Genomic DNA, 27,277 nt, shown 5'->3' with positions numbered 1-27,277 from the left:
TTCCTGCTGTCTGGAAGAGGAGTAATAACACTTTCTATTTTATGTGTCTTTTTAGGTTGCAAGCATAGGTCAGTGTTTTTGATATAATGAAAAAGTTAATCATTAGCTTACAACATTGCTGGAATACAGGCAGTTTTAATAATGTGTTTACTATCATGCAACAAAACAAAACCATTGTGGGTTGCCTGTATTAGTGGGGAAATGGCATATTTCAGCTACACTGACTTTCAGCTATGTTCAGCTGTTTGGAAAGGCCCCAAATGTTGCTTAGACAAGCCACCTTATTCTTCCAAAAGCCAAAGCTTTCAGGGCAGCAGTAAGTGTAATTTTCAAAAGTAGGCTGGCATGGAAGCCCTATGAGATCCAAAAGACAAAAGGAAATGGAGGCTTTAATGAGCACCTTTGTAAAAGTTGCATGCAGCTGGTCCCCAGCATGGCACACTGCTGTTCAAATACGTGGTGTTTGTGTTGTAGAACCGTGACTAATGGCTGTCATTCATGAGGAAGTGTGGCTTGTCTTGGGACGGCTGAGCTAGTTTCACCTCGAGCTGTCTGGTCCCTTTCTCAGAAGCTTCCTCTGCTGTAGCAGGGCTGGCAGAGCTGCTCACTGAGCAGCTGCTGACCTGCTGTGACTGACAGGCTGACATATGAAGGTAAACCAAAACACAGTGCTGGTAACAGAATAGACTATATTGTAGTGGCCTGATTATGATACCTTATACATTAAGCCTGGAGCTGGGACTGCTACAGAAGGATATTAATGCAAGGATGGTTTTTTAGTAGGAATGCATTTCAGGAAAGGCTGAAATAATTTCTGTTTGCTGTGAAGTACTTGTGGGCAGCTTAGAAAAAATATATTGTGAGTCACTGGCAACAAAAGCCTTTACATTTTGGGTTGTGTTTGGTTTTTTTAAGCAACCTATTTTTCTTGAAATTTCCGCACTTCACAAAATAAAGTTCTTGCATTATTGCTATTTTGTTAATGAGGTCAGGAAACATTTAAGTTTTCCCTTAATCTCTTAAATACAAGGGGTCTATAGTTGAGGCCAAGCATGGGAACTTATATTTGCTGAAATTAGTAATGATGGAGAGATTTTTTTGGCCCTAGTAGGTATTATATCAAAATTATTTTAAATTTATTTGTTGCCTCACTTAAAGTTTTTAAGACCTTTGAGTTTATCCTGTAACTGCTCTCAAGAGATGATTTTTATCAAAGTTTCATTATATAAATCTTTTTCAGTCTTGGGAAGATAATGCATCCCTGTGCAAAACCTGCTTCTCTTGAAATCAATGAACAGCAAGGCCCAATTGTTGCAGGGCAGCTGGTATTGTTGCAAGGTTATCAGAAGGTTAAACGTACAAATCAGCTATTGGCTCCAATAAGTCCTGTGAGGGAAATACAGAAAAAGGGATCTGTTTTTGTAAATGAGAGAGCACAGGGGGTAATTCTGCTATATTCTGACCTTTGCTTTAAGAGGTACAAGTACAAGAAGATTTTGCATCTCCAGGAAGAGGAAATTTAGATGCTTCCATTTGGGCTGTAATGGGAGAACTTTTGCAAAGAGCATTCATAATGCTTATGGATCACCATTGTGTAGCCTGCTTAAAAAGGCAAACCTTTATCCAAAACTTTAATCCTTTTTTAGGTGGTTGAGGAAAGTACAAGAGGCATTTTACAGCATTTTTCATATGCCTCTAGGCTGCTGGATTTGTTGGGAAGAGAAAAGAGGAATACCACCAAAGAATCTATTATTGAAATACTTTGTAACCATTTGGGAACTAGGAAGAATTGAAACACTCCCAGGATTTCTAGACCAGAGTGTAAAATTATGGAAGCCAGCCCAAACCTCAGAATTTGGAGGTCTGCAGTGCTAGCGGCAATAATTGATGCCTGAAAAAAGATGCACATTTTGGGTTTTTCAAAAAAGGAAAACTTGCTGTGATACATAAACCAAAACACATTTTAAAGCATTTTGAGAACTTAAGAATTATTTTGGTTTCTTCTACCCTGTCTTACCCCTGGTCCTCATTTTTGTTCCATATAAATCTGCAACACTGAGGTTGCCAAAGTGGTTTAAGAAGACTGGTAGACACGCTTCCCTGTGAAAGATTAATATGTAGCAGAAGATTCTGAACAACATTCTGCTCTATCATTTGAAGAGGCATTTCTTTTAATATTTAGCCCTATTTGTACTTCAACATCATAAAAGAGGATGTTAACATGTTTAAAAAATTCTGGAAGTTTTGATAGTTCTCATATACTGTTATATTACAGAACACACAGTGAGTTAAAAAAATTAAAAATTACTTATTTTGTAATTAAGAATTATGGGAGAAACAGTTGTTTGGTTTTTTTTCAGGCAGTCTGAGTTTCCATCTCAAATGAACTGGAAATCCAAAATCTTTAAAATTTCTTATAAATGAAAAAGTTTTAGGAAAAAAAATGCTTTAAAACTGGTGTCTTTTAAATGAAGCACAATGCTGCCATCCTGAAGCTTCTCAGTAGCTTTGTCTACACCATTCCATAACAAAAATATTAGTGTACCTGCATTGTTGCTTGAGCTCTAAAGAGCTGCAGAGTTAGGGCCCACTTGACCAAGACCCTGGCTTATCTTAGCCATTGACTCAAGACCAAGTCTTGACACTACTTATTGGAGCTGTAAAGCTTTCAGTATCTAAGGTAAGGAGCCTTAGTATTTAAAAGTGTTTAATATTCCACTCAGGTTTTCCGAGGGAACTTTATTTCATCAGGGAAGCCTGTATAAATCATTAATACTGGGTCTTTATCCAACAGAGAGCTGCATGTGAGCAGAAACCTGCCTGTATGGAATTTTCATGAAGGTTCAGTGCCGCTGAGGAGTTTCTAAAACATATCTTTGGAAGTTTAGAGCTAAAGCCACTCAGTTTAAGTTCCCATCAGACTTTTTTTAACCATTCTGGTAATGTCAGCTTCATGTTAGAAGCTTCTGACCTCGCTATGAAAGGGCTCTCCATGCAGGGATCCTGCAGATCCCAGCCAGTAGGAGGGAAATGGGAGCTCCCAATAAAGTCATCCCGTAAAACACTTTTCCTCTTCTGGGTTAAAAAAGCTGTTTGGCAATCTTCATTGCTTTAGCAAAATTTATAATTAATGAGCATTTTTTAAAGAAAAGTTTTACTAGTAACCTACCAAAATAAACTAACTGTTACACCATGTTTTACAGGTTTATCTTCCCTTTTTCCCATTAGCATTTGTTTTGGTTTTAAGGCAGAGAATAAATTGTAGTTTTTGCAAGTGCTGTTGTAAAACGCTCAGTGATTAAAATGTCTAAGTTCTGGTCCCTTGTGCATAACCTACAGTTATGAAAAGGGAAACGTTTTCTTATGTCTTTATGGTAACAAAGAAATCACTGTGCTCTGTACTTAATAAAACAACTAAATTTTATGCATTTAAATAATAGTGCCTAAAAGGGTAGGGCTTAAAAGAGTTGGTAAAGGTTTTGAGATTTTTGAGCTATAAAAATATTTACTTATATGTCACTGTTAAGAGTAGAGTTTAGTAAAGCACATGAACACATGTTTAAATTTAGCCATGATGTTATTTTATGGAGTACTCGGTGTGTCTACAGTAGTGCAGTCCTGACTCAGAGCTATAGTTTCAGTTGAATAACTTAAAAAGAACTAGTCGTGCTATGGAGATTAAGCCAGCTCCAGGGACTCCAGGTGTTGGAGACTTGTAAGTCAAAGGGTCTTGGGAAAACTCTATTGTTGTGACAAGATAAGTAGGTATTTTTGTGATTGATTGGCCTATTCTGACCAAGACGTATAGATTCCACTTGGTTCTATCAGACTCTCCTATGTGTTTTTTGGGATGTCACTTGATCTTTCTGTGACTTTGTGTTTGTTCTACCTAGAGAGGTGAAGCTATTTCTCTCCTTTCAGTTGACAATCTTGAAATAAAGCTGAGGCCTCCAAAGACTTCAGCATCAGATGGATTTGGATCTTTTAAATATGTCCAAATATTATTCAGATGTGGTCTTCCAGCATCTCTGTAATACAAGGAAGACTCTGTTATACTTTTTTGCATTCTAAAAAAAAGGTTACAGTTGCACTTCCCCTGATCCCACCTATCATATTGTTGATAATGATTCTGTTTTGTCAAAGCATAAGGGCTGCTTGTGTTAGTGCCCGTCCCACAGGCTAGTGCTGCATACCTTTTCTCTTCTATCAGAAGGTATTTTCTCACAGTCATTATATTTTAAATCAAAAGTTTTGTTCCAGTCTCCTTAAAAATGAAAGCAAAACCACAGGGGGATATTGAAGTTGAAAAAGCTACAGTTTGTGGCACTGCTCTCAGTGCTTTTTCATCACATTGGGCAGCATCCTAGGGGTGCCACTTTACCGTTGCAATTAGCCACTGACTTCATCATCAGTTGGATTTTGATGAAGATCTGGCAAGGATGTAGTAAAACATCGAATAAGGGTACTAAACATTAAATTTTTGTCGCTTACAGCTCTAGTAAGGTAAGAACTCTTTTTTTCAAAGGCTACTTTGGTCAGCTGAGAGTCTCAACTGTTTCCCCTTTACTTTTTGTTAGGCTCAAGCTTGGACTTAGTTTTTGTTCCTTAGCTAGTCCAAACCCCCTCCCCAGACAGAGAGTAGTTGCAGATGCTATCCATTAGGATCAGCTTCATCTGTTTAGCCTTAGACATTAAAAACTCCTGCCCTTCCTCCCTTGCTCCAACAGTGATTACCACCTGCAAACCTCCTTCAGAACCTCCCTGTGCTGGAGAATGCACTCAGGGTGGAGAAGGGATGGAGAAAATGCACTGGGGAGGGTAGCAGGGAAAAGAAGACTGTTGCAGTGTCTTGTTATAGATACATTTCTCTAGATACTATACAAAACTTTAGATTTTTATACGTTTCCTCCCTAGCACCTCTGTTCTTTGTAAAGCTCACTTGGAAACCTGACAGATGGAACTGTTTTATTCAAACTTTACTGAAAAACAGTATGTACCTTAGAATTAGAAATATGATGGGCTGTCACCCGCTTCCCCAAATTCCATCAGATCTCTATAGTTCTTTATAAATGAACTGACAGCTTATTAATCAGATGGTACAACAGGAACTTTGTTTTCTTGTAAGGTTTTAAATCATGTTGTTTTAACAGGTATGCAATTTATTTCCACCTCTTCTTTAGGAATGTGAAATTAATAAGAAAAAAGTCAATTCTACCCCCTCCCCCACCCCAATTTCTGGCAATATTAATAACGAATTTGAGCTACATGTCAAATGAAGACTGAATATTCTTGCAGAAATACTATCTACTCTTGGAGAGATTGGAGTATTAAAGAAGTTTAATGCTTTTTTTGTGTACTTTTGTGATTCCTGTTCAACAAACACTATATCCGATAGCAAAAAACTATCTGATAATTTAGTTAGGTAAGCTACCAAATCTTGATTTAACTCTCAGCCAAACAGAGGTTTGACTTCTTCATTGTTACATAATTTGCATGGTAAAATAAATCTGAGGATAAATCAGTAATGAGTGAATGCTGTTGCTGGCTGCATATTGCTGTGCAGTTACGCAAAATGTTTTTCCTTCTCAAGTCACGGAGAATTGTTAACATAATGAAAATTGCCACTGAGAATTATTCCTTTATTTATCTTTTCACTCAGAAGTTCAGATACAAGTGAAGAGAATTAGGGGCTGCAGTGCTTTATTAGGTCTGCGACCAGCTCCTTTGCAATAATTAAATACTGCACTGTAAGAAATGGTGTTTACAGCTGAAAACTCCATGTGATTTTCAAAGAATCAGGTTGGAACAAACTGAGCTGGGTTGGAAGATGTTAAAGAGCAACATTTCATTGGAAGTGCTAAGCTGTGTGGCAGTCTGGGCTGTGTTTTTTTTCTCTGTGAGAAACCATGGAGCACTTAATGAGTGAGATTTGAGCTCTTTTATGCCTGGTGGCCTGCAAACAAGGTTTCTGTTAGTGGGAGATACGGATGTGCAGCCTGGGTAAGTCTCCTGTGCATGGGCTGCTCTGCTGGGTGTGGTGGCCCAGGCCATGTGCTGGGCGTTCTCTCATCTCAGCACAGCCGTGCCTGTGGTGTGAGAGGTTCCTGGGCTAACTGGCAGCAGTGTTTTGCATCCACTTGGTCAATAACCCATCCATTTGTGGAGGTTATGCTGACTTTGCAAACAATCGTATTCATCTGTTGTGTTGTAAGTGTCTGTTATCTCTGACCAGACTTCACTGACTCTTACACTAAACTGTTCTTTGGGTGTTGCCAATATGTATACCAGAAATATTTTCTGGCTTGTATACATGTGTTAATTTTCTACCTTGCTACTATAAGTAGGAGCATCATTCTCCTTAGTACTGCCTTTATCACAGGTTAACTACTAGTGGGAGCTCAGGTAACTTGCTTTGCTTTGAGAAGCATGAGAAGTTATCATCTTCCTTCCAGCAATAATTGGCGCTGGCCGGGAGGAAAACCATGCCAAGAGCTGAAGTGCTCTGAGAGTGGTAGTGAGAATGTAAAAAATATATTATTTTTTTTTGTCTGGCTTTATTCCTCTGGAGATCTGTACTGTAGTGTTGCTGTTTATTCCAAAGAGTGAGAAATGGAAAATACTATGTGCAGTTTTCTCAAGTATTTACATGAACTAGGGTCATTTTTTTACTTTGGGTTTTAATCTAACAATTAGATTTACATCTGAATGAAGATGTTTGTATGCACGTGCAAGTTCTGAATCACAACTGTGTTCCAGATACCAGAAATTCCTGCACGTGCTTAGGCACAAGCTTAGGACTTCTTTAGGTGGGTGAGATGACTATGCTGATGTGCATTGTTCCACCATCCTTTCCTAGGGAAGTCTGCTGAGCCCTTGGTTGTCCTCAGTTGCCACAGTGCTGGCCACAGTGCCAGCTATGGTGCCAACTGACTATCAAATGCACTTTGATAGACAGAGTTAGAGTTGGCTTGGAGAAAACCAGAAAGCTGCAAAATTGGATATGATGTCTTCCTTGAAATTCAGTTGTTTTTTCTTTGTAGGAAGCTGTTCAGTATGTGTTAGTTTCCTTAACATTGCCATGCTGGAAAATAATTGGAGATTACCTTGGAAAAAACAGTGAAATCAATTGGCAAGTTATTTTTAAAAAAAAAAATAAAAATAATAATAAAAAAAATATATATATATATAAAAGATCCTGTTTTAAGGCAGCTGTCTCCTTGTGTAGTTATTGACAAAGCTGAATATTAAGCAGATTACTTCTGAGTTGGGAGTCACAACTGGTGGGAATCTTTGGATACTGACATAGGGGCATTTTGCTGTGGAGTACCACTTAAAAAATTGAGACCGAGAAAGAACAAGACTGGTTTACCAGAGTCAATTGATGCAAATATATGCAGATATCCTCTGCACCAAGGTGTTATTTTCAATAGAAACATTTTGAGTTTCATGTTAAGGCTGTTTCCATATGTTTTGCCTTTAGAAGTGCTTTTTAGCCTAAGCAAGGCTCTCTTCTCCCCCTTCTCCTTCCTGCTCCTCTCCCTTTGGAGATTTATCATCAAGATGTGAATTATTCCAGCATGTGGAGGCTTCAGTATAGTTCTTGAGCCTGAGCTTGTGCCTAACTCCCTGTCAAACTAAAAACAGAAGTATGCTTTGCTGATGTGTTGTTAAGAACTCTTCTGCTTAAGTGCTGGTCACTTCAAGTAATTACTCAGTGTATATTAATTTCCTCAAGAACTTTCTTAATGTTCCAATGAAAAGGAAATTCTTTTTAAAGAAAATTCTCTTCCCAAGAAATGATATATTATTTTTTCTACTACAATAATAGAAATAGTATTTTAAAAATCTGTTTCTCCAGTTAGATCTTTGGGCTGCATCCCACATTCTGGTCCTTTCACATGGTTTGAACCAAGTTCATGCATTTCTTAGAATCATAGAATGTCAGGTTGGAAGTGACCTCAAGGATCATCTGGTCCAACCTTTCTAGATAATCCTATAGTTTATATGAGATGGCTCAGCACCTTGTCAAGCTGAGACTTAAAAGTGTCCAATTTGGGGGAATCTACCACTTCCCTTGGGTGCTTATTCCAATGTTTGATTGTCCTCATGGTGAAAAATTTACCTCATGCCCAAATGGAATCTCCCCAGGAGCAACTTGTGCCCATTACCCTTTGTCTTTTCCATGTGACTCTTTGTAAATAGGGAGTCTCTATCTTCTTGGTGGCCACCCTCTAAGTACTGGAACATGGTAATAAGGTCTCCCCAAAGCCGCCTTTTCTCAAGGCTGAACAACCCAGTTTTCTCAGTCTCTCCTCACATGGCAGGTCCTCCAGTCCTCTGATCATCCTTGTGGCCCTTCCCTGGCCCCTCTCCAGCCTGTCCCCATCCTTTTTGTAGAGCAGAGACCAAAACTGAAGGCAATACTCCAGGTGTGGTCTGACAAGCGCTGAGTAGAGCAGGATGATGACTTCTTTATCTCTGCTGATGATGCCCTCGTTGTTGCAGCCCAGCATCCTGTTGGCTTTCTATGCTGCTGCACACACTGTTCACTCAGTTATCCACCAAGACCCCCAGGTCCCTTTCCACAGGGCTGCTCTCCAGCCAGGTGGATCCCAGTCTGAACTGCATTACTGGGTTATGTGTTCCCAGGTGCAAGACCTTATACTTCTCCCCATTGAACTTCATAAGGTTCCTGCTAGGCCACTTCCCTAGCCTGTCTGGGTGATCCTGGAGGGTGGCTCTCCCTTCTGGAGTGTCAACCTCACCACTCATCTTGATGTCATCAGCAAATTTCCTCAGGGTGTTGTTCTTGATCCCAACATCCAGGTTGCTTATGAAGATGGTAAACAGATTTGGGACCAGTATCAATCCCTGGGGGACCCCACTTGTGACTGTGTTCAGTTTGAGGAGAAACTGTTTACTATCAGCCTCTGGGTACAGTCTGTCAGACTCTGAAGTTTCTCCTGACTTCTGAAGGCTGTGGGGGACCATATCATAAGCCTTGGAGAAGTCCAGGTAGACAATGTCCACCACTTGCCCTGCATCAACCAAGCGGGTGACTTTGTCATAAAAGGTGATCAGGTTTGTCAAGCATGATTTGCCCCTGGGAAATCCACGATGGCTTTTCCCAATCACATGCTTCAATTGACTTGTGACAGTCCCAGGAGGATTTGCTCCATGACCTTTCCAGGGACTAAAGTGAGTCTAATAGGTCTGTAATTACCTGGGTCCTCCTTTGAACCCTTCTGATAGATGTGGGTGACGTCAGCTTTCCTCTACTCTTCAGGGACAGCTCCTGACTCTCTCCATGACTTCTCAAAGATTATGGAGAGCATCTTCACAACATCAGCAGCTCTCTCAGCACCCGTGTATGGGTGGCATCCAGGCTCAGCGATTTGTACAGGTCAAGTTCCTGAAATAGTTGACTCAACTGGAACAAGCAAAGAAATTAAGTGTTTTCTGTGTTAAGTTAGTGATTCCATTGATTATACGTGGAAACACACAGATACTGAAATTATAACGTAAATTTATAATTATATATCTAATTATAACGGAGGTTCAAGGTGTAGGGTAGATGTAATGAGCAAGTTGGGAGCACAAGAGCAAGCACTAGTAATTATGTGTGCTAGGAAAAATTATTACAAATTTAAATATTCCATAAACATACCTTTGCAAATGGAAATTAAAAGCTAATGTATTTTTTTTTCTTTTTAACCAGAGGGCAGTTGTTTTCTGTGTAGAATAACAAATGAACCACCATAACTTAGTCAATTCTGTAAATTAGAAGAGGCTGAAATAATATTTTTTCCCTTCAAAAATGTTACATATACAACTTCCTGTTTTGAGAATAAGTCTCAGTATTGGACTATAGAAATAATGACTATGCTATGGCAATAGTAATATATATGGGAGAAATTACTATTGATTCTAACTTACTAATCAATGTCAGGGTTTGAATATTGCAGAGATATAATAATTTTGTATTTTCTTTTTCCTCTCTTCATCTTTCTAACATCTTTACAGCCTTTCTCAACATACTTGGTGGGTATTAGCAAAGAAAATTACTCAAATGACAGCACACATGAAAGAGATTAAAAAAAAAAAAAATGAAACTCCTGAGCACATAGTTCAGTAAAATGTAAATCTCTTCCCTTTTGTAACAGGAAGAATTTAATCATAGCTAATTGGGAAGTTGCTTTCTACTTCCATGTTCAGATACTTATTGTCCAACACCTTCAGAAGGGACTTGGGTCCAAGGGTTTAAAAAGTTTTGTTCCAGCATTTCTAATAGAAAAGATTTCAGCCACAACAAAATAAGGCACAGAAAAATTAGGTTGCTTACCTAAGGACATGTTATGAGTCAGTGCCACAAACAGGTATTGAACTCAAGAGTTAATAAGTAATATATAATAATAAGGAAATGCTCTGACTTATCCTGTCTTGTAAAATAAAAGTATCAGTGGTATAAGCTTTTTCTGATAGAACTCAACATAGATAAATTTTTTAAATTATTAAAAAAAAATAATAAAGTCAAAGATAAGACATTTTAATCCACACAATGTATTTATCAATGGCAAGTAGAGGAAAATTTTTTAGCTGCTCTGGTCATTTTAACATCACTGAAGACTGATGAGGGTATGTTTTATCTGAGAAGTTTTATATTATTTTTATAGTTTATCTTAATATATTTATGCCCAAATCACTGGATGTGTAAGAATTTGGCTTTTAATAGTCATCTATGAACTTAAGATCTGTGTGCTGTTGCTTGCCTTCACGAGTGAAGCAATTAATTCTTATGTTGGTAAACCATTGACATAAATGTAGTGCTTGGACGTCTCTGTCTGAGAAGCTTTAATTTCTTAATTGTGTGTAACAAGATCTTACTGCTCTGGACATTTTTTAGAAATGCTTCTCAAAGTATAAAAGTTGTTGGTTTGTTTTGTTTTTTTTTCCTCTCATCATCATGTGGAAGGAAATATTTCCTACACATGAACTGAAGTATGACTGCAGGCTGGTTGTTTTAATCAAGACACATTTTCCTGATGGATTCTGCTTATGCTAAAAAGATAAATGGTGCAACAGTTAAAGAAATGTATAGCTTTCCTTTGAATTAGTCTTTTGTAAGGTAAGTAAATTATCCAGAAGGCGCTCAAGCACAACACTTTGATAATACAGGTGTTTAAATGGTAATAGCTATTGAAATTGGAATAGGAGTGAAACAATAAAGTCATTAGGGTGTTACATGAAATTAAGCTATTGCTATTACCAAGCAATATTATTATCCTGAAGTCTGCAACTTGCAGAGCAAATGAAAACAATGTAATACCCCTCTAACAGTAGTTTACATTAGGATTTAGTTTAGCCATGATGTTTGCTAGTATTGTAATATCTTTATTAGACAGTACTCATGAACTAGTGCACTGTACTGAAACACAGAGGGAGTAACATAGAGATACTGAACATCTAGCCGAGAAAATCCCATTTCCTACAAAAAAACCTATGCTTTGCTCAAAATTCCCATCATAGCGGTAACTCCCATGGTTATGGAGAATGTAGAATTTTATTAACTTTGTTCTTAATATTTGAATTTCTTAATTACCTAAAGAAGACATAGATCCTGTTGACTTCTGCCTGTATGTATCTAATGTTAATGAAAATTCTTGTTCAGTAGAAAATCTCAACCTTCAATTCACTGACTAACTGTTCCTGAGATCAGGAAGAATTTATTATTTAAAAACTACATCTGTATTTGTGAATATGATGGGGGAAAAAGTACGTCTAATTTTACATGAACATGTCATATTCTGAACGGACGTTTACTAGGACAGCATTCTATACTCCGATGTTCAGTCTAACAAAACCAGTGCAGGGTGAGTCCAATAATGTAGGGGCTAATCAGCTTGCTTAGAGACAGTTGAAACTTGTAAAATTAAAAGTACTTTTTTGTTATTGGTCTGAATTTTAAAGTTCCCTGGCAAGTTTTGCCAACTTTGTAATTTTGTAAACATCAAATCATCAAATGTATACTTCTACTTCTAGTAGTGTTGTTGCCACTTATTAGTGCACTAGTGAAAAAAAGAAATTTATTTTCACTGTTTAAATTGTTTGTGTTGAAACAGTTCTTTCAGTTATTTATGATAGTAATAGTAGGCACCCCAGTTATGACCTGGCTGCACTTTTCTAGCCACTAGACATGCACAGGTGATAAAAGGAAAAACAATTTTTAAAACATAAAGAAAGTATTTTCTTTTAAAGAACGTGATGAAAAGATACTTGTGATACTTTGGGATGGATCATAAACTGATATACATTACCACAGTGTTATAGAAGTAGAATTGAATGAGGGCAGTAAACATGAGCTGATAAATTATCTCCTTTTGTCTGTATAATAAGAATTTTTCCATTTTCTTATCATCTACCCCACGAATTACCAGCACATCTTTGAGGCGTTCACTGCCACTTTTCCTTGTAAGCAGCTCTCCATCTTTCCATGTTTTGCTTTGTGTCTATCAAGGGACTTGGCCTGCTGCTTACTGAGATTGTGTTTCTGTCTCTTGTCTCCTGCTGCCAGCCTGGGGGCTTCCCCTCCCTACTCCCCTCAGGCCAGGGGATGCAGCCATGCTGGGCCTCTTACAGACACAGCATCATGGCTGAGGATGGCACAAACTTAAGAATTAGGAGGGCAGAAAGGGTTAGGAATCTGAAGTATCTTGAAGAACTACAACTTTGCTGTACCACATTCTCCAGTGATTTCCCTTCTTGTGCAGGGCATAACCTTGTAAGCCCAGAATATCTTAGTGGCATTTGTTTCCCTTTTTCTCTCCTGCTTAGAGCATGGCATGGGGAGCTCTTACTGGCTCAAAAGCCCAGTCTGCTAACTTTGGCTAAGTAGCTGTGCTGCACACCACAGGGTCCTCTGCTGCCAGAGGAGAGTCGTTCTGTGCACAAGGTTGTATGAATTAGTTTAGGCTTGCTTGCACCTAAACCTGTTAGGGGATGTGACCACAGTCCTACTTGAAGGCTGCTGCCATCCCCGTGTCACGTAGCTGGATGTGCACACATTGCTTTACAGGCTGCAGAGTCACTTTATCCTCTCCCCCACCTTGCGTGCAAAGGCTGAGATGACTGAACCATGGAGAATAATCCCTTGATGTTTGCAGGATTATTCACACTTACAGTCAGGCCCCTGCAGCACCTCATGCACTGGTGTGCTGGTCTGTACTGAGAGTCTTGAGACACCAGCATGTACAAACACTGACAAGTGATAACGAAGTACACCACAGGTTTGTTGCTGAACCTTGTTGAAATTGCCTTTGTTTCTGAGGGTGTAGTGTTTACTGCTTTTCTCTTGTTTGTGAGGATTAACCGGGACATGGTGGGTTTCGAAAAAACAGCAAATTTTCCCTTCTGAACCCCCTGCTGTTGCACGCTCTGCTCTTCTGGATAGTGCCCTGCTCTTCTACACTCTACCCCACTTACCACTGTTTCTACAGTCGTTTTGTCACCAGAAGAGAGTGGAGAAAAGAAAACAAATGAATCATTTAGTGAACAGTTTGACCTGAATGCTATTGTGAAGTTTGCCTCTAACACTTCAGAAACTTCAATGTAACTTTATTTGCCAGTAGGGTTACTCTGCAATAGTCTTTCTGCAGACCCTGAAATGAAAAAGCTGGTTGTGGTTTTGAAACTTCTAGGAAATACAGAGATTTCTGTAAGAACTGGTGTTATTTCTTGGACTATTTTTAAGAAACGTATGTTGCTAGATTTAAGCAAAACTACTCTTTGGCTGGACTGACACTATGAAATAGGTTTGTTGTCATTTTATCTAAGGAATTGTAACCTTGAATTTTGACTAAGGTGACAAGAGCCAAGGAGCTATGTCTCAAGTGACAATGAATCTACATTCAAGTACTCTGTGCTTGTCTTGATTTATATTGCTGTCTTCCTTGCATAAGTGATGTCTGGTGTTTCTGTTTTCTGACAGTAAGTAAGGTCAGTGCAATAGCTGATCTTCAGATCTTCTTGGTTGATTGAAATCAGAAGAGGAAGGTGTGTGCACTTGTGTGACTGCATGTACAATGTGTTTGTAGTCATGCCTTAAAATTCAGTCTTTGTTTGTTCTTGGAGCCTGGTCAGGTTTGGTGACTATATGCTTTTGATCTAGACAAAAAAAAACAAACCCCACAAAACAAGCCATGTTAGAAATAAAGACAGAGGGGTGTGGAGCTGGGGGGGAAGGGGTGAGAGATAAGAGGTGGAGGGGAAAAGTGAGAAAAGGCATGCCAGCTAGTGCAGCTGCAGGTTTTGAGCTTTGTAAGACCTGAAGCAAGGCTGTAGGCTGTCAGCACGAGTGAAGAGTCAGAAGATATCTGACAGACATAAACATAACTGCTTTCTTCTGCTGTAGCAGTGCAAAGGAACAAACATAGATCTGGACATACATCTTCCTCCTTCTTCAGCTCACTTGGATAGCAGGGAAATACTAGTTAGCTCCACCTGTTTAAGCTTTATATTTGGGAAATAATTAGAAATATCAGGTGTCTTACTGTATATCTATGTGGAGAAAAATGTTTTGTTTTCACAAATTGTGAAGTAAGCTGGTGGTACAGCTATTCAAAGTCCTGGGACAGTTTCTGTGTTGCAGTGAATGTGTATGATTTTACAAATTGCTGTTAGGGAAAGTTACCAAGAAAACAGAAGATTTCTTGACTTAGATTCTATAACCCTTCCATGTGCAGAGAGAGCCGCCTCTGTATTAAGAAGGCCATTTTCTTACTCCTACAACAAATCTTAACTTCAGCAATGGAAAAAAAGTTTGAAAATGGACAAATGTAGGTCCTGTATCTTTATTCTGGCTTACTGTTAGTCTTTTTTACTTGGCTATTTAAAAAAAATCACATAAATGTGATTCCTAATTGAGAAAAAAAATAATCCTGAACCCACTCACTTCATAGGAGTGAAATATGGAGGAGAAAACCTGATTGAACAATTAAATGAAGGACATATCAACTGAAAACATGTTTCCTGTTTGAAGAGCTTTAAAACACTGGACTTCATTTGACTTTGGAAAGCTGGCTTTCCCTTCAGGAAGTGTTTGCTCTGCAAAGTCTGTGGAAAAGAGAAAGCTTTTAAAGTAATTTTTTCCACTGTAAATGGAAGAAGAACTAGTTTCCATTTTCATTTTTGTTTCTGTTATTGCTGTGGATCTCAGAAATCCCTGTTTTCCTGAGTGAAACCTACAAGGCAACCAGGTAAAAACTTAGAAGGCGACTTGTGGAAGTGTGAGGAGAAGAGAGAAAGAGAGAGGAAATTACTTAGTGGATCAAAGGATGAAACAAGTTTCTATGGTGTATGTTTTTTGGAAATGTTTGGATTTGTAAAAATATCTTTAAACTACCCTGTTCAGTAGTGGCCTTCAGTAATGATACACAGCAGTAATCGCACAGCAAGCCCCGGTGAGTGAGAGGAGCAGCCTTTCCCCCCGTGTGCCTTCTTTCCAGTGAGCAGAGCCCTTTCAGCTTCCTCCCTCCTGACACACGGTTGCACTTATTTTTACTGTGACTGAGGTAGGTAGAAAAATTTAGGGAATAGATGTTTAAAGGGATTAATATTTGTATTCAAAGAGCTCTTTAATAATTCCATTCCTTGTTTCTATGGGTAGCATGGATCTGCAGCGCTGCTGTGGCGGGACCTGCTCTGCCTTGCAGATGTAGCCTGTGTGACCAGTACCCAGCAGATGAGAGGAGGCAGAAAAGATTGTCACATTATTAATTATTAATTCTGCCTGTTGTATTCATGAAGACTTGTTTTAAAAACAAGGACATACCTACACATCTGAATGGTGCTTTCAAAGAGCCCTTCTGCCTAAGAATGCATGGGGAGAGAGAGAAGCTCTTAAGGTGTCTTATTAGCAGGTTAGTAGTGTCTGGATTGCCACTTCGTTAGGAAAAAGTATGAGCAAAGCATTTATTTCTGAATTATTGTCAGTCACAAAAGTCTTAAAGAGTAAAGAAGTGCAGTCACACTGTTGATTAATTTGCCCAGCGCTGTAATTTTTGTGAAATATCAATGTAACTTTCTTTCCCCCTTTAAGTTGCACATGTGGTTTTACTGGTACTACAGAAACCCTGATTATATTACCCTGGCATTCTCAGGGACTGTTAAGCAGGAGTCTTCTCTCTTTTACTCTAAAACTCATCTAAATGGAAAACACATTGTCTTCATTATATGCCAGTGTTGAATGAACAGAGTTTCCATAGCAACAGCCATCTGAGGCCTTGCTGATTTCAGGCCAGTGAATGGGGTAGACAAACAAAGTACCTTCAAAACCAGAAGGGAACAATTGCTATTCATTCAAGCCAGGTTTAAGATTGGCAAATGTCTTTAGCAAAAGAAATGCAGATAAGAAAGTATCAGACATGGCCAGAGAAGAATAACAGAAGATTATCATAATCTTAAACTTTTCTGCCTGGTGATGTAGCATGAAAGATTATTCTTAAGGTAAAAAAAAAATCTAGAGAGAGCTGAAGAGAAACCACAATTTGCCAAATTCTGGTGTAGCAATGCAAGTGTTGGGGGTTGATGTTCAGAGTCTTTGCAGCACTGGCAGTGATGCCGACAGGCACCCAAAGGACGGGGCAGCAAGGGTAGGGCAGGAGTGCCCCTGGCTGGAGGTGGCATGTCCCTGCTCAGGAGGCAGGCTCTGATGAAGCAGAGGTGGGAAGCAGCGTCTTGCGTGCCCAAGGTTCTTTATCAAAGAGCTAAATGACACGACTTCAGTCGTGAGCCCCACAGATTACTCAGCAGTGCTTGGAGGTAGTCACGCGCCCCGATATGTTTGTTTCACCGTTTTGTTGCTCCTGAAAGACTGTGATACGCAGCTTTATGTATGACATGGTTGACATATTCAACATAAAACACAGTTAGACTTAGTATATATTCATATAAAATGCCAAGAAGCTGACTGTGAAATATTTGCCTTGAATTAAGAGAGTAAGCTGCGTGTATGTGTGTCTGTCTGGTGTGTGTAACTGTTTTCTTTCTCCGTTCTTGCAAAAATTTAAATAATAATTTTCTGACTAAAGTACTGTTTCTGATCTGTGTTGTCTAATGTGTGTCTAACACAAAGAGGCAGAGGCAAGAAAATGAGCATATGCAGGTCACATAGTATGTTGGCAGTGTGCTTATAAGGTTTCTTGTGAGAGTGGCGTGGTGAAGGGCTCTCTCCTGGCCCCTGTGCTGGATTTGACAATAGCTGTCACTTGCAGGGGCTGCATTGCAAACAGTCAGTGCAGCCATGGGAGGCAAAGGGCAAGAGCAGGTTCAGGCATGATATTACTTATGGGATGCTGGTTCATCTTTTACCTGAATGAGCACTCTGGGTTGGAGCCTACCTCAAGCAATGAGCTGCTTCACTGAATCCCTCTCTGGGGGGTCCTGGAGAAATTTTTCTGTGTATTTAACTTTGTATGTTAGGTAGCTCAGAAAAAGGAGAATTGCAACAATACATAGTGTGATAATATAAACTGTGTCCTGTACCAGCTGGTGAGTTGGAGCCAAGGTGCCCTTGTGTGAGAGAGATCAAACCCCTTCACTAATAACAGGGAAAATTGTTATCTTGGGAAGCTGGTCTTGAAAATGGAGTCTGTTAAACTTCACCTGTTTGCATTAGTATATTTTATATAGCCTGTGTATGTGAAGGAAAGGTTATCATAATTAGTGATCAGTTGCAAATGTCAAGGAAACTCTTTGAAAGTGATGTAATACTGGTAATATGTATCACAGATCATACAGTGTATTTTCAGACAGTTCACAAAGGCATATTACTATGTTAATTGTCATTAGAAATTGGGAATGGTGTAACAAGGTGATTTTCTCAGCAGTAAAATTTCTGTTAGTATAATGGCTTGGGTTTGTTGGGTTTTTTTCCAGGATGGGGAGTAATACTTCAAGTACAAAGTTGTTTTGCATAGAACTTATATGAATTTTGGACTGAGGAAGTATTTGGAGGATAATGCTAAAAATACTCTAAGATGAAACATAGGTCACCTCACCTTGAATAAAAAAATTATTTTCTAGCTGGTTATAAATAGATAGGATAGACAAGGTTTAAATCCTGGCAAAAGGATGAAGAGAAATTAAAAGCAGACATGTTGAGTTTAGAAGGCAACTAAAAGGAAATGTGGGAGGGGAATATGGATTAAAGAATATAAAGACTATTAAAGAATATATAAATATATTAAAGAATATTAAAATATGGAGATGTATCAAACATCTTTTAGTCTGTCTTCCTACCATAAGAACAACATGGATTTGCTGAAACTGAAAGGCAAACACATTTAAACAGTAACACAGAGAATGTCATCATTGCAATGTCAAGATGGCAAGCAGATTCAGAAAATGGCAATTAATTTTACTTTGTGTATGTGTCTGTGTGTTACTCATCTATACATGTAGAGACCCAAATTTAAGCTTCCACATGAAATCCATCACTTAGATTTGTCTGCTTAGTAAAATACATGAATTAATGAAGTTGTGTTTAAATTATCAACAGCAACAACTTCTTCTCAACTTCTATAATGGATTCTGTGTCAGCTTCAATAGTTGTGGCTCTTAGTGCTCTGAAGACAGCAATGCTGCAGTACCTTTCTTTCTGCTTTTGTTTATGGCAGTTGTCAAGAAGCACACACAAACAAAGGTTTCTGGTTCCTTGTTGATGACAGTGTGTTATTATTCTGGGAAAGCACAGTGTGTTCTAAGGCTTTGCATCTCCTCTTGTTTTATCTAATGCCACAAAGAGTGATCCCCAGCAATCTGTGCAGCATTAGCAACAGAGCAGGATTTGCTCTGTCTTTACAATGCTATAATTTAGCAGCCTGATGAGCATTGTGCCTCATGAGAATTTTTAGGAACTGACAGTGGGCAGTTTGGACATGTACTTTCACACCCACATGTACGTGGGCATTGCAAGACGTATTTTCTGAGGAGTTTGGATGAATTTGGTGTGTTTACCAAAAAGTGTAGATTTAAAGCAGTCATATTTACCTTATTTAGACACTGATTAATGGTGTCTTTCTCTCCTACTTCCAAGAAATTAACAATTACTCTGAAAAAGCTGTTTTTAAACACAAGTATGTTACTAATAGGTTCTAGAGGCAAGGTATGTAAACTGGTGCATAGAGGATTGTGGTTGAGTCTGCTGTGGTAACATGGTTTGGATTAGAATTTACAGATATTTCCAGCAAAACTATGGGGCTTGTTTTGGGCCTTTCTGTCTCTTTCACACAAAATATTACTCCTGTCACAAAGCTGTACTGAGACCCAGCATACCTAATCCCTTTCATCATTATTAACTGGGAGAAGCCATGTATTTAGTCCATGGAAGACAGGTGAGGTGCACAGGATGGCTGTCATGTGTTCTAGACCACACCATTGCTTGTGATGTGAGCTTGGAAACTGGAAACTTTTAAGGTACCTCAACAGTGGTGCTTATACAGCATAGTTAGGACCTGCCTTTTCCAAAGCTTTCCTCCCTCTTCTGTACAAATGAGTAACAAGACTCAGGACATGGTTCTTGTGTCTTCAGCACTTCATACTTTGTACTTGTGTTTTCTGTTGTTAGTACCTAAGTGAGCTTATGCTTCATTTAATACAAAGGCAGAGTACAAAGAAATAGCATTCTAGATTAAGCAGCTGAGTAAGATGGTGGTTGTGAGCCTTGGAAGCAGTCATCAGACAGGTTTTTCACTATCTTGTGCAGGATCTTAGATATGGAGCTTGTAATTCAGTAGCTTCATTGAAAATATACTTGACTAGATAAAATAGTTATGGGTAGCTATTGAGTACTATCATTTTTTCATGTTTTAGCAGGGATTTAGTTACCAGATTGTCACAGTTTGACTCAGGTCCGACAACAATGCTCTCGATCCCCCCTCCCCCCAACCCAGGTAGGGAACGAGAGAGAGAAAAAGAGAGAGACTTGGCTGGATTGAAAACTAAACTACACAGCTTTAATTAAAACACTAATAAATCATACAAAAAATATATACAATTATATACAGATATATTCAGATACGGGCAAAAGCCTCTCGCCTCCCCCCACCCCAGCAACTCCCACAGCACTTCCCTGAACTGGGAAGAGTCCCGAGGAATCTCGGAGCTGCTGCTGGAGAAAGCAGAGAGTTATGGGGGTCACGAGAGATCAAGCCTGAGGATCGACGGTGATGGATGAACAGAGTCCTCCCTGGACACCGGCCATGGACGGAAGAGAAGGGGAGAAGAAAAAGGAAGGAAGTTGTCTTCTGTGATCTCTGACCTTCCTCTGAGCTTACGTAGATATATGGAATGGAATATCTTTGGCCAATTTTGCTGTCCATCTAACTCAGCCTCCTACAGGGGGGTCACAGATCTCCCCGTAGTGTCTGAGCCGGCAGAGTGCAGGTGCAGCCTTGAAGCCTCAGTAGTTAGAAAAACATTCCACTGTCTTATCAGCCTAGCAGAATACACTGTTGCTAGTTACAAGAAAGCTTACTGAAGGAAAAAAAAATCAGTAAAAAGAAAAATTGGCTTCATCCTGGCTCAAACCAGGACACAGATTTTAGAATGTTTTGCTGTTTGGCTAATGAGCAGCAAGAATAGTAAAAAGAATAGTTAACTTCAAGCAGTTATAAACATTCAAAGTTCCTCCTTTGCTAAATATGATCTGGAGAATGAAGTCAGTGATTCTTTTTGGCAAGGCCTGCTGAGTATATTCTAAGAGGCACAACAAGTAAAACAATCAAAATATGGCAGTAAGATCACTTTTAGTTCCTTATTTGAGTGATCTCCTGTCTTGTTTGGTTGCCTTACTGGTTCAGTAGTTTCTATATTATGTTCCATTGCACTCAGTCCTGAGGATGCTTGGGAGGAGTGTCCAGAGAGAAGCCCTTTCTCAAGAAGAACCCTGCTAAAGCATCATCATCAAACTTCTTTGGTTGAAATAAAGGAAAGTTGCTCTCAATTCTTCAAAACAGGCTGCTGTGTGCAGTCTCCAGGAACTTGTAATAGGAGAGGTTAATCTGTATTGTGTAAAGTAGCCGTCTGCAGAAACAGGCAGCCTTATCACAATCCTTGACTCATAGGCATCAAGGGATTTTATTCATATCTTGTACTTCTGTCTGATCTATCAAAGAATAAAATAGGAGCCAGTAAACTGTTGTCATCTCTGTAGGGTGACAGTGCTCATGGTTTCACTGCTTACATTCTTGGAGGTGACACTGCAGATGTCAACCTGCAGGAACTTTTTATTTCTCTTTGTGTATTATCCCAGTAACTTGTGGGTTTATTTGTTATTATAAAAATTAGTAGAGAACTTTAGGATATGTGTTATGTATAGAGCATAGGAGTCTTCACAAAGGTTTGTGGCTGGGTTTGGGTCTGGCAGTCTTGAAATACTGGATTGTTCCTGTTCCCAAGGGGGCAGTCTAAATAAACAAGATTTAGGACTAAAAGAAAAGTGTTTCTCCAGGTTTATGTTGTAGCCTGGAGATGAAGCTCGAAACATAGCATAACCATTCAGCTGTAAATGGTAATATGCTGTTATTCTACAGTTGATCTATTGGTGGTTGTCCAGAAAAGCAATGAATAGAGGAGTTGTCTGTTTTCTTGAAATGACCCATTTCATCCTGGAGACTGTTTGCCACTATCAGAGTGAAGGTGTGCCCATTGCTGTATTTCTTAGTCGTCTTTGGAATGTAGATAGTAATTTGAGAAAAATACTTGTTCAAAATATTTTTTTATTTATTGAGCCCTCTTCTAACTTGCATTGACTCATACATTTACCCCATAACGCACTTACGCATTTTTTGCACCTTGCTAGACACAGATATAATCTGTGAAGGACAGTTATTTCCCAGGAATTGCCTTCAAGTGTGATGAAAGAAAACAATTGGGAGTACAGTGTTTTCTTTCTTCGTTAAGAAAATAGTTCACTTGACCATGTGTCAGTGTTCAGTGAGAATTACCTAAACTGCAACTTATTGTGACTTTGTAAATAGACCAAGAACAAGTTCTTATGTCTTTCTCCGGTTTATTTAGTTGTTTGGTTTTTTAAAAATGAACTTTGTGAATAATAATTTTTGCTTTGCTTTTTGTTTTAATATTCATATTAAATAATATTTATGAATAATGGAAAGCACGCAAAAGCATGTTCTAAGTAAGACAGCAGTGACAAAAAGTGGAAGTTGCAGGATAGAGGAGAGCCCACTCATGTTTCCCAAAGGGGTGTTGAAAGCTGTTGTTGCATACTATGACAAGAAGTATCTGACTTGCAAAAAGCACAGCTTCATGGCAGTTGTAATATGGGAACTGTTGGGCAAGCCTGAGTAAGCTCCTCCTCCTTGGAAGAACCTCATGCTTACATTAATGTTCCCAAAGATCTGTACACATGTACATGCTCTAAATTGCATACAGCTCAGATTACCTTCCTTGGCAGGGAGGAGAGCCAAGTTACACTCTGTCCAGAATTTTTTAAGTTGATGCTTTGAGCCATGTTCTCTGGGCATCTGACATCTTCCTGCTTCATTGTACAACACTTACTGTGAGAAAGAAACTAAGGTAATTATAGTCTAATCACAGTGGGCCTGAGCAGAAGTAAAAAACACATGTAACTGTAGTGGAAAGAAAAATATTTTGGACTAAGTCTATAATGTCTTAGCTTTTTGAGATGTTGCTAGAAAGGCAACTGTACATAAAGGAATTAAAAACAGGCAGCAGGATAAAAGCTAAGAAGCATTTCTTATCAGTACCAACATAAACAGTTTAGTGAAGACAGCTTTATTGACACTTTTTGTTTGCAAATACCAAATTCTGCAAGAAAAAAAAAAATAAAATTTCCTTTTCTTTATGGTAATGTCACTAAAAAACAATGTACCTTTCCAGTGCTGTCATTACCAAAAACACAGGTTGCTTTTCAAGTCTATTGCATGAAAAGTAGCCATGGAGTGGCTGTGATCTTATCTGCCACCTGTCAAGAAGGAGAAGCTGAACACCTCTGAACATTCAGAATGCTATTGATATTTAGCAGTGCAGTTGTGTAAGCCCCAGATGTACATATGCTTTTGTATACCTCCAGCTGATGCTGAAGAAAATAGGAACCAGCTTAATATCTGAATTTAAATCAAATTATAAATCATCTTATTCAATTCTGTTTCCATTTAGAAATTAATTTTGTTCAATGATAGGCATGTGACTGCAAGCCCTGAAGACTGAAATATCCTTTAGCCAGACAGCAAGCACACAACTGCCTTGACCCTTATCTAGAGGGACTCTTTAATCTATTAATTCACTTTTTATGCCCTTTCATTTCTTGACCTCTGTGACTCAGCTTCCAGTTAGTGACACTTGTGATGGTTGTTTCTGTGATGGAGACACCTGCCCATTAACAATGGGACTGAGCTGAACAACATTTCTCTTCTCATCTAGGCTACTAAACAGGCAGATGGTGACAACATTTGGTCACCACTGATTGGGCTTGCATTTGAACTCTTGACCCAAAGGTGAAGGCCACTGTATCCTATTAGGAATATGAGCCATCAAATTTAGTTTTAGTTATGATATGTAGCCAGGAATATGTGTGAAGTCAAACACTTCACAGATATGTGAAGGAAAGGAAGACATTTCCATCTGTTAACTCCATTGTATTAGCAGCCTCTTGTTTAAAGAGTTTCTTGTTTTAGTGAAAATTAACTATTAACAAAAACAAAGTTCAAGATCTTATCTCAGGAAAAATTATTTGTTTTCCCAGTGTAAACCACAAGCTTTCTCTTTTTGTACTCTTCCTACTAATGCTGTCATTTTTGCCTTAGGTAATTAGTAAACAGTTTCCTGAGAAATTATTTTTCCTATTAAACAGCAACCCCTGTGATTCCCTTGCTGTGGACTCCGACTTGCCTACCTATAGCACAACATGACTTTTCCTTCAGTGTTGTTATACCTGTTGGTATCTTTAAATGTAGTGTGTGTGTAATTATCAATATCCAGTATTGTGCCACTACTTCCATTACTCTGTGGCCTCTAATGCATAATTTGTTCTGTCCAACTCTTTTTTTTTTTTAAGCCAAGAAATTGTAAATTTCCATTTCTGTCTTGAAAACCTCAGTTGAACAGGTGTGGGGGGGAAGTGCTACTAATACATGACTTGTAAAGTATTAATATGTTTCTATTTAGATGTAGCAAAAGTAGATATGCAAGTTATTTAGCCCTGCAAAAAAACTACCATCATGGTCTGACAGAAAAAAGTTGTGTAATAAGTTAGGAAATACCCTGAGGCTTGCACTGTGAGCACTGCTACCAGGCACACTGCAAGATTCACAGTTGCTTTAAGTGGCTGATGGATCAGCAGTGTGAAGTAGGAAACAACAACGTGCAGAGTTTCTCCATCTGCATGTTTGATCATGTGCACTGGCTTTTATCTGCTTTGGTGATGTCTGGATCTGTTCATTTAGGTATCATTTCCAGTTTTAGTAGTTTTAGTCTTATAAATATGAACAACAGAATAAAGCAGCTTGTGAGATTAGAGGCAAGCATTTCAAAGCATCTAAGAGGGCAAATATTGCCAGATGAGTTTGTGTTTGATGTCTGTTTATTAAACTCTTACTCATGTTAACTAACACTGTTTGAGCCTAGACGTTCTCCACTACTGAGCAAATAGCCCTTCTGTTACAGTGTGTACCTGATGGGACTTCCTGCAACTCTGCATCAGCTCAGGGGTTTCCCTAACCAGCTACTCAGTGCCAGTTTTGTGGCCCGTCAGAGATGCGTAAACCCACCCAGTCTGCTCTTGCTTTCCCATACTTTTTATTGCATTATGGGAAGCACTTTATAGTAAATATACTTGAAATAGATCAGACCACCTATGATGATAAAGAAGCGCTAGCTCATAAATGTCAGACATGCTCCCTGTGGAATCTCACTAGAGGGCACTCCTGGTTTTAGCATTAAAAAGATTCTCTTAACAACTTTATTTTCTTTTTCAGTACAGGGGCGAACTACCTGAGTGGCTCTGGGGACTCCACTGTAACTACGGAGACTAGTAAAACTTTGAAAAAAACCTCTCATGAATAAGAAGGTCTTAGGAGATGCTTTCATAGGAAGAATTGAACATTAAAGGATTTTAAGTGCAAATATATAGACATATCCTGAACTGAAGGAGTTGAGTATTTTAATTTGTGGTTATTTTTTATTTAGGGTTTGTAGTTTTTTTTAAATTGAGATCTGGAGTTACTAACAATTTTTGTGACATAGGTGCCTGTAAGGGAAGTGGAAAGGAAATCTTTGCTAATTTTTCACACTGAGCATGCTGTCTGAACTGTTAAGTTTGCAATGAGCAAGGAATGAGCCTTCCTACTTCCTTAATAATAATTAGACAGAGTTGAATGGTAACAGGAGTAACTAAAACTTGGCCTTAGGGGCACAAATGACACTTGTGAAGGACTTAAATATAACAATAAGATGAAGCTGCTAAATTCTGAAGGGAGTAGACCCAGGGTTGTGGTTCACCTTAAATTGAGACTAAGGGAAAACAAGGAGTGCCATTAGTGGATATATGAGCTTTTTTTGAAACAAACCTTGAGCTTTTAAACTCACTAGGAACTGCTAAACAATGGAGTATTTTTTGTTTAATAACACAGCTCATCCAGATGTCAATAATTAGCTAAACCAGTGTATCATCTTGATTGCCCAGTGGTTGGTAATCAGTGCAGAGCTAAAGACTGCTTTGTAAACAGCAGTTGGTATATCAAAAGCTGCCTCTGCAGGAGCTGTGAGCTGTTTGAGGAGAAAAGATGCACCAGGATAGTTAACCAGACAGCCACCAGCAAATGAGATGCTCAAGTGCTATGTTAGCAAAGGTGAGATGAGGTGGTGGCCTGTCTGTTCCTGGGAATTCATTACATGCCTGCATGTCCTGAGAAGGATGATAAGGAAGATGTGTGCAAGAGATTTGCATTTCTGTTTACTTTCAAAGTTGTAAATCAGTAGCACTCTCTTCCATTAAGGCTATACCAGGCAAACAAGAATGTGCTAATGGTCTTGCCCCAAGTATCATCTTCTTCATGCTCCTTTAAAAATTTGCACTAGAATAAACTCAGTTAAGGATAAAGAGCCTGAGTAATCTCAGATCCTTGTAATTTTTTTTATTTAAATAATGAAAATGTGGTGATACATTTTACCAGACTCGAGGCTTGTTTTTCTTGCAGGATATTCATGCGAGCGAGCTTTTGTAATTTGGCTTTGTGCCCAGCTGAAAGACATATTTAAAGAAAATACTTGTATTGCAATATACTTTGTCTAGGTACTTTTATGTTATCTGTGTGATTGGACTAATTGAGGAGTCCATAATTTTTATGTATCTGTTTCTGTAGCACCCTGGGAAAGTGCATTATCTCTATTCCACTGTTGTTAAAAAAGTGCATAGGAAGACCCTGTGACTTGCCCAGGCTTCTGTGGGATGAATGACAGAGGAATTGAATGAAGCTTCACACATCTCTTGACTAGGGCTCCAAACAATGGATGAATTCCTCCCATTTCTGTGCCTGGCAAGGTCATGGAGCAGATCCTCCTGGAAAGTCTGCTAAGGCACATGGAAAATAGAGGTGAATGGTGACAGCCAATATGGCTTCACTAAGGGCAAGTTATGCCTGACCAATCTGGTGGCGTTCTACAACAAGGCTACAGAGATAGCAGATGGTGGGAGAGCAACTGATGTTATCTACCTGGATTTGTGCAAGGCATTTGACACTGTCCCACATGACATCCTGGTATCCAAACTGACAAGGCATTGATTTGATAGATGGAGCAGTAGGTGGATAAGAAATTGGCTGGATGGCTGCACCCAGAGACTTGTGGTCAATGGCTCAATGTCCAAATGGAGGCAGGGGATGAGTGGTGTCCCGCAGGGGTCAGTACTGGGACCATTGCTGTTTAACATCTTTGTTGGACACATGGACAGTGGGACTGAGTGTATCCTCATCAAATTTGCTGATGATACCAAGCTCTGTGGTGTGGTTGACACCCAAGAGGGAAGGGACATCATCCAGAGGGACCTTGACAGCCTGGAGAGGTGGGCCAGTGCCAACCTCATGAAGTTCAACAAGGCCAAGTGCAGGGTCCTGCACCTGGGTCAGCACAACCCCAGGCACAAATACAGGCTGGGGGAAGAATGTCTGGAGAGCAGTGCTGAGGAGAAGGACTTGGGGGTGGTAGTTGATGAGAAGCTTGACATGAGCCACCAGTGGGTGCT

This window comes from Chaetura pelagica, unplaced genomic scaffold (genome assembly GCF_000747805.2).
Source record: "Chaetura pelagica isolate M959 unplaced genomic scaffold, ChaPel_1.0 scaffold205, whole genome shotgun sequence".
NCBI lineage: Eukaryota > Metazoa > Chordata > Aves > Apodiformes > Apodidae > Chaetura > Chaetura pelagica.
This window is presented reverse-complemented; position numbering follows the sequence as displayed.